At 45.3% G+C, this 7,171-nt stretch overlaps 1 pseudogene across 1 annotated transcript; it reads left to right on the plus strand.

Annotated features, from left to right (window-relative positions):
- Nucleotides 1,780-2,514, plus strand: LOC102172727 (annotated as a pseudogene). The gene has a single exon (XR_001296214.2). The product of XR_001296214.2 is annotated as a glutathione S-transferase omega-1 pseudogene (transcript).

Raw genomic sequence — 7,171 nt, forward strand, 5'->3', positions numbered from 1 at the left:
GCGAACCCCATGTGCTAAGCCTGGCCAGGGTACCTGGACACCATATTGTTTCTACTGAGGTGCAAGGGAAAGCCTGGACCTCCCTAACTCTCAGTGCCATCATGCAAGCCTTTCGGACTTCATTAAACTTGTAACCAGAAAAAAATAGAATACAGTACTACGAGTAAATATTAAGATCTTCCCTGGTGGCTCAGACGGTAAAGCATCTGCCTGCAGTGCAGGAGACCCGGGTTCAATCCCTGGGTTGGGAAGATCCGCTGGAGAAGGAAGTGGCAACCCACTCCAGTACTCTTGCCTGGAAAATTCCATGGACTGAGGAACCTGGTGGGCTACAGTCCACGGGATCGCAGAGTCGGACACAATTGAATAAATATTAGGTGCAAAAGTGAAAACAAAAAGTCAGTTACAAGAAAAGAATTCAATAACATATTACAAAATTTAATCATTTTTTTAGAGTTTTTAAAATTAATTAATTTTTGGTTGTGTTGCATGTTTGTTGCTGTGGGTGGGTTTTTTTTAGTTGTCAGTAGCAGGGGCTGTTCTTCCTTGCAACTACCCCTGGTTTCTCAATGCGGTGCCTTCTCTGGATGGGGAGGACTGGGCTCTAGGCGTGGGGGCTTCAGCAGCTATGGGCCATGGGCTTAGTTGCCCTGCAGGATGTGGAATCTTCCCAGACCAGTGATCAAACCTGAGTCCCGTGCATTGGCAGGTGGATTCTTTGCCAGTGGACCACCAGGGTTGTCCTGGCCTCACACATATTTTAAATGATAAAAACTTCAGTAAATTTCACAGAAATACCAAAGAATAATTTCACTTATAAAATATTCATCTAGATTCCTAGCAAGAACACAGTTTAAAGATGGCATACATTGTGGTTGCCAAGGGGGGAGGATAGGCAGGGGAGGATTGGACTGGGAGTTTGGGATTAGCAGATACAAATGTTTTTATAGGGAATAGATAAGCAACAAGGTTCTGTTGTATAGCACAGAGAACTATATTCAATATCCTGTAACAAACCATAATGGAAAAGAAAAAAAAAATTGGCATACATTCTTTCGGTCTCTTAACTATGGAGATGTAGGTCAATGTGCCCCTTCTCCCCTTGAATCTTGGTGGGCTCCACGTGACTGCTGTGTGACTTCTGTGACCAACAGACTACAGAGAAATGTGCCAGTTTCCAAGCCCAGATGAGAAGAGATTTTCTGTCTCTTCAATATCATTCCTCAAGTTCTGTAATTATGGAAGAAGTCAAACAAGCCCGCTGGAAAGACCATGGAGAGGCCCTGAGACTATGTGGAGAGGGAGAGTGGTACAGCTGAGTTCAGCTTCTTGTTATCCTTCCTGAGATTCAAGACGTGTGAGGAGAAGCCTTCTTGGACCCTCTAGATCAACCCAGACATCATCTGATTTCCTCTTTGGGTAATCACAGTCAGCTCTACATGGAGAGGCAGAATCACGTAACTGAACCCTGCCTGAATTTCTGACCCACAATTCGTGAACGTTATAGAATAAGTGCTATTTAATCTTTATGTGTGGGTGGATTGTTACACAACTATAGGTAACTGAACTCTTGCAAGCCTATATTTGCAAATAATTTCCTTAAATAATAGGAAGGAGGCAAAGAGTGGGGAATGTAGCAGTGTGCGGGGTAGGGCCGCCCAGAGGGCTTCTGCGCGGGTTTGGTCTGATGGGAAGGGAGCGAGGGAAAGAGGGAAGGCGAGGCGATAGACTTTTTAATTCTCCTGCAAACCCTGGCGCCAGCTTTATCTGTACAGCGAGATGTCCGGAGGATCAGCTAGGAGCCTGGGCAAGGGAAGCGCGCCCCCCGGGCCCATCCCTGAGGGCCTGATCAGTGTCTACAGCATGAGGTTCTGCCTGTATGCCTAGAGCACTCGCCTGGTCCTGACCACGAAGGGTATCCGGCATGAAGTTATCAACATAAATCTGAAAAATAAGCCTGAGTGGTTCTTCAAGAAGAATCCCTCAGGCCTGGTGCCGGTTCTGGAAACCAGTCAGGGTCAATTGATCTGTGAATCTGCCATCACTTGTGAGTACCTGGATGAAGCATATCCAGAGAAGAAGCTGTTGCCAGGCAACCCCTCTGAGAAAGCTTGCCAAAAGATGGTCTTTGAGTCCTTTTCTAAGGTACCACCTTTGATATCGAGGATTCTTAGAACACAAAATAAGGAAGACTGCTCTGGCTTAAAAGAAGAATTGCATAAAGAAATCACCAAGCTAGAGGAGGTTCTGACTGGTAAAAAGACAACCTTCTTTGGTGGCAATTCTCTTTTTATGATTGATTACCTCATCTGGCCCTGGTTTGAACGGCTGGAAGCTCTGGAGTTGAATGAGCATGTAGACCACACTCCAGCTCTTAAGCTGTGGATGGCAGCCATGAAGAAGGATCCCACAGTATCATCTCTCCTCACTGACGTGAAGACCTTTCAAGGTTTCTTCAACCTCTACTTGCAGAACAGCCCTGAGGCTTGTGACTATGGTCTCTGATGGGGACAAGAGTCAGCAATGAAGACATAGCTGATACTTTCCTTCACTAATATGAATAATACCATGGTTTTATTTAAAAAAAAAAATAGGAAGGAGCAGATAGCCTTACTAATGAAATCTTACTATCTATGCATTTATCTTTTAAATAAAAGCTTAGAAGAGAAAAAGAAAACAATACGCCCTAGATCAGTTCTGGGCTTCCAAGGCGACACGAGTGGTAAAGAACCTGCCTGCCAGTGTAGATGACCTAAGAGAAGTGGGTTCCATCCCTGGGTCAGGAAGATCCTCTGGAGGAGGAAATGGCAACCCACTCCAGTATTCTTGCCTGAGAAGTCCCATGGACAGAGGAACCTGGCTGGCTATAGTCCATAGGGCTGCAAAGAGTGAGACACAACTGAAGTGACTTAGCGTGCACACATAGATCAGTTCTACCCTTAACCCAGTTATGTCGACTTCAAACTCTGATCAAGCATGATAATAGAGCATATTAGTTAATATACATGTCTGTTAGGCAACTTCATTGCTAACCATTAATCTGTCCTGGCACCAGTCTACCCAGGAGCATGTTTTTTTCTAACAGCACCCATAAGGTTGGGTGTAGGCATAAAGAAGGGAGGTGTCATTCACTAGATTCAAGGCACACGGAGGAGAGGCCAAGACAGTCAAAGGGAGAGATCTGGCAGGTAGTTGGAAATATAGGTCTGGAGCTCAGAGAAGTCTGGGCAGGAGAAATTGTTTTATTGAGCATTACAGTTTGTTTGAAAGTAAAAGAGGAGCGTGAAAAAGCTGGCTTAAAGCTCAACATTCAGAAAACTAAGATCATGGCATCCGGTCCCATCGCTTCATGGCAAATAGATGGGGAAACAGTGGAAACAGTGGCTGACTTTATTTTGGGGGGTCTCCAAAATCACTGCATATGGTGATTGCAGCCATGAAATTAAAAGATTCTTACTCTTTGGAAGGAAAGTTATGACCAACCTAGACAGCATATTAAAAAGCAGAGACATTACTTTGTCAACAAAGGTCCATCTAGTCAAGGCTATGGTTTTTCCAGTAGTCATGTATGGATGTGAGAGTTGGACTGTGAAGAAAGCTGAGCACCAAAGAATTGATGCTTTTGAACTATGGTGTGGGAAAAGACTCTTGAGAGTCCCTTGGACTGCAAGGAGATCCAACCAGTCCATCCTAAAGGAGATCAGTCCTGGGTGTTCATTGGAAGGACTGATGTTGAAGCTGAAACTCCAATATTTGGCCACCTGATGTGAAGAGCTGACTCATTGGAAAAGACCCTGATGCTGGGAGGGACTGAAGGCAGGAGGAGAAGGGGACAACAGAGGATGAGATGGTTGCATGGCATCACCGACTCAATGGATATGAGTTTGATTAAACTCCAGGAGTTGGTGATGGACAGGGAGGCCTGGCGTGCTGTGGTTCATAGGGTCTCAAAGAGTCAGACATGACTGAGTGACTGAACTGAACTGAACCGAACAGTTTGTTTGGGGGGACAGCAGCATAAATCCAATTGTCTCATTCCACTTGAAACCTTTCACTGGCTTGATTTCAGGATAAAGTTTCTGGCTTGGCATACAAGTCCTTCGTGATTTGACTGTTGCCTGTGTCTCTGACCTAATCTGCCATCCCTCACCCGTACCCTCCCCTTCTTTGATCTAGACTCCTTCATGCTCTTAGAATACTGTGCGCTCGGTCACCACGTGCCCTCAAACCCATGCCTGGTCCACCCCATCTACTGGCCAGCTTGGTCCAGCTGCCCTCTTCCTGGCCTCTTGACTATGCCTTTCCTTCATTAGTTGGAGTTTGGTTTGCCTGCCCTAGGGGTGCTCCACTCCTGTGCCCTCAGATGCCCTGTGCTATTTGTACAACAGCCCTTTATCACGCTGCATCCTCACTGACATTTTTCTGGCTGTTGAAAGAACAAGCATACCACACGGCACACAGGGTTGCTGAGTGAACATTCTCAAACATAAACCCATTGGTCTTCTCCCTGAGCCAAGCCCACAACCCTCTCCCCTCCACAATTCTCACTGGAATTCCCTTTTCATGAATAATAAACACCCTCACATCTTCAGCCTTTGTATCTCTGCTGTGCTTACTCGCTCAGTTGTGTCTGACTGTTTGTGACCCCATGGACTGCAGTCTTCCAGGTTCCTCTGTCCATGGGGATTCTCCAGGCAAGAATACTGGAGTGGGTTGCCATGCCCTCCTCCAGGGGATCTTCACAACCCAGGGATCGAACCCAGGTTTCCCGCTTTGCAGGAGGATTCTTTACCAGCTCAGCCACCAGGGAAGCCTAAGAATACTGAAGTGGGTGGCCTATCCCTTCTCCAGGGGAACTTCCCCACCCAGGAATCGAACCAGGGGTCTCCTGCATTTCAGGCAGATTCTTTACCAACTGCGCTACCAGGGAAGCCCTTGTATCTCTGATGTACCCCCAATTCCAGGCCTCAATTGAAAACTGGCTTTGTCCTGTGAACACCTCTTTGCCTGCAGTTTCTGAAGTAGAGGCTATTGCTCCTTCCACTCTCCACATGCCTCAGCTCCCCGGGGCCAGGGTATCGCTGTCTTCTCCACACTCCACTCCCACTTTCAGACCTTTCCTCCACCCTGACATGAAGTGCCTGCCGCTTTTTTGGCTCATGAGACTCCTCCTCTCTGACCCTGTCCTGGATTCACTTCCCTCCATGTCTCTTCTTTCACAGATGACTTTGGTGCCCGGTTCTCAGCCTTCTCATCCTAATACTACCATCATCCAGGTGACTTCATTATCTTCATAGATGAGCCAGCAACTCCCTGGACCCTCGGAGCCTTGACCTCCTCTTCACCAGAAACCCTTTCCTCTACCTCATTCCTGTCCCTCGGTCTGTCAGCACCTGGAACCATCCACCTCTGAAGTTCTACATTCAGGTTCCCCCTCTCAGCACCTCCTACTCGTCTAGGTCTCGTGGCACGAATCTCAACAGTTATTTAACCCCAGGAAGACCTCCAGATCACTATAAACACCTGCTGTCATCACTTCCGTTCCTATCCAACTGAGATTTCATATCTACCACTTCAATCATCCTCTTGCCAATATCCTCAGCCCCTGACAGTCTTTCTGTGCTAAGAGCCTGAAAACCCCAACTCTGGATGAACCCATGCTTTGGTCCTCTTCGTGCAGCTGCTAGAGAAAAATCACATCACATTGCATGATGATGCCATTATAAGTGCAGAGCCACCCATGTCATCCAAGGCTTCCAAAGAAACTGTCAGTCTTTTTTTTTATTTCCCTAATTGCCAACAACCTCATCTTCACAAAGATTGTTTCACACCTTTACTATCCCTTAACTTCTTGTCTCGATTTCAGCGTGTATCCTGACCTCTTACACACACACACACACACACACACACACACACACACACACACACACACACACGCAGGGACCATCAGAAGAAATAGTCTTCAATATTCTGCTACCAAGTCTAGAAGTCTACTTGAATTCACACTCATTGTAGTTTCATTTCCTCCTAAAATGAATTTCTCCCTACCCACTGTCTCCTGCTTTCTCGGGGATCTTATTCTATCATTTATCTCCTATCTTCTCTTGCTCTTTTCTCTCTGCTCTTTAAAAATACTCCTACCAGGGAATTCCCTGGGGGCCCAGTGGTTAGGACCCTGTGCTCTCACTACTGAGGGCCCAGGTTTGATGGAGGAACTAATCTTACAAACCACGCAGGGTGGCCAAAAATAAACAAATAAATAAAAATGCTCCTACTATCCCACCTCCTCTTCCTTATACTAAATTCCTTCTCTTTCCCAGCTTGAAAAGTTGGCTATACTTTCTAACTTTCTGCTCACCCCACAGCCACCTCCAATCAGGCTCCCCCACCACCACTTCTCTGAAGCTGTTCTCCCCAAAGTCGCCAATGACTGACACAACCCTGAATCTAGTGGGCAAGTCTCAACTCTTATGCTGCCTGACTTCTCAGTAGTATAGCATACTTGATCACTACCTACTTCTATTGCTCACAGTTTTTTTGAGGTATAATTTATATGCACGTGTTAAAAGTATACAGTTTGATGAGTTTTGGCATAAACATATGCTTATCACACAGTCTATCACCACCATCAAGACAATGAACACATCCATCACTTCCCAAAGTTTCCTTATTCCCCTTGGTAAAACCTTCCATCCCTCTTCTCTTCCTCCCCTCTGCCCCCTTTGCCAGGAAGCCACTGGTCTGCTTTCTGTCATCACAATCTATAATCTACAGTTTTGCTTTTTCTAGAATTTTATATAAATGGAATCATTTTGGTCTGGCTTCTTTTCCTCAACATAGTTACTTAGAGATTCATTCAGGCTGTTGAGTGCATTGAGAAATCTATTCTTTATTATTGTTGAGTAATATTCACTGTGTGGATATATTACAATGTTGATGGATATTTGGATTGTTTCCTATCTTTTTATTATAACACAGAAAGGTTCTGTGATCATTCACATGCAAGTTTCTGTAGGAATAAACTTCCATTTATCTTGGGAGATAACCTAAGAACCATATGATAGATGTAGGTTTAACTTCCATTTAACTTTTTGAGAAATTAAAAAACTGTTTTCCAAGTAGTCATACCATTTTGCATTTTCAAAAGATGTGTATGAGGGTTCTAGTTTCT

The sequence above is a fragment of the Capra hircus genome, chromosome 10, assembly GCF_001704415.2.
Source record: "Capra hircus breed San Clemente chromosome 10, ASM170441v1, whole genome shotgun sequence".
Taxonomy (NCBI): domain Eukaryota; kingdom Metazoa; phylum Chordata; class Mammalia; order Artiodactyla; family Bovidae; genus Capra; species Capra hircus.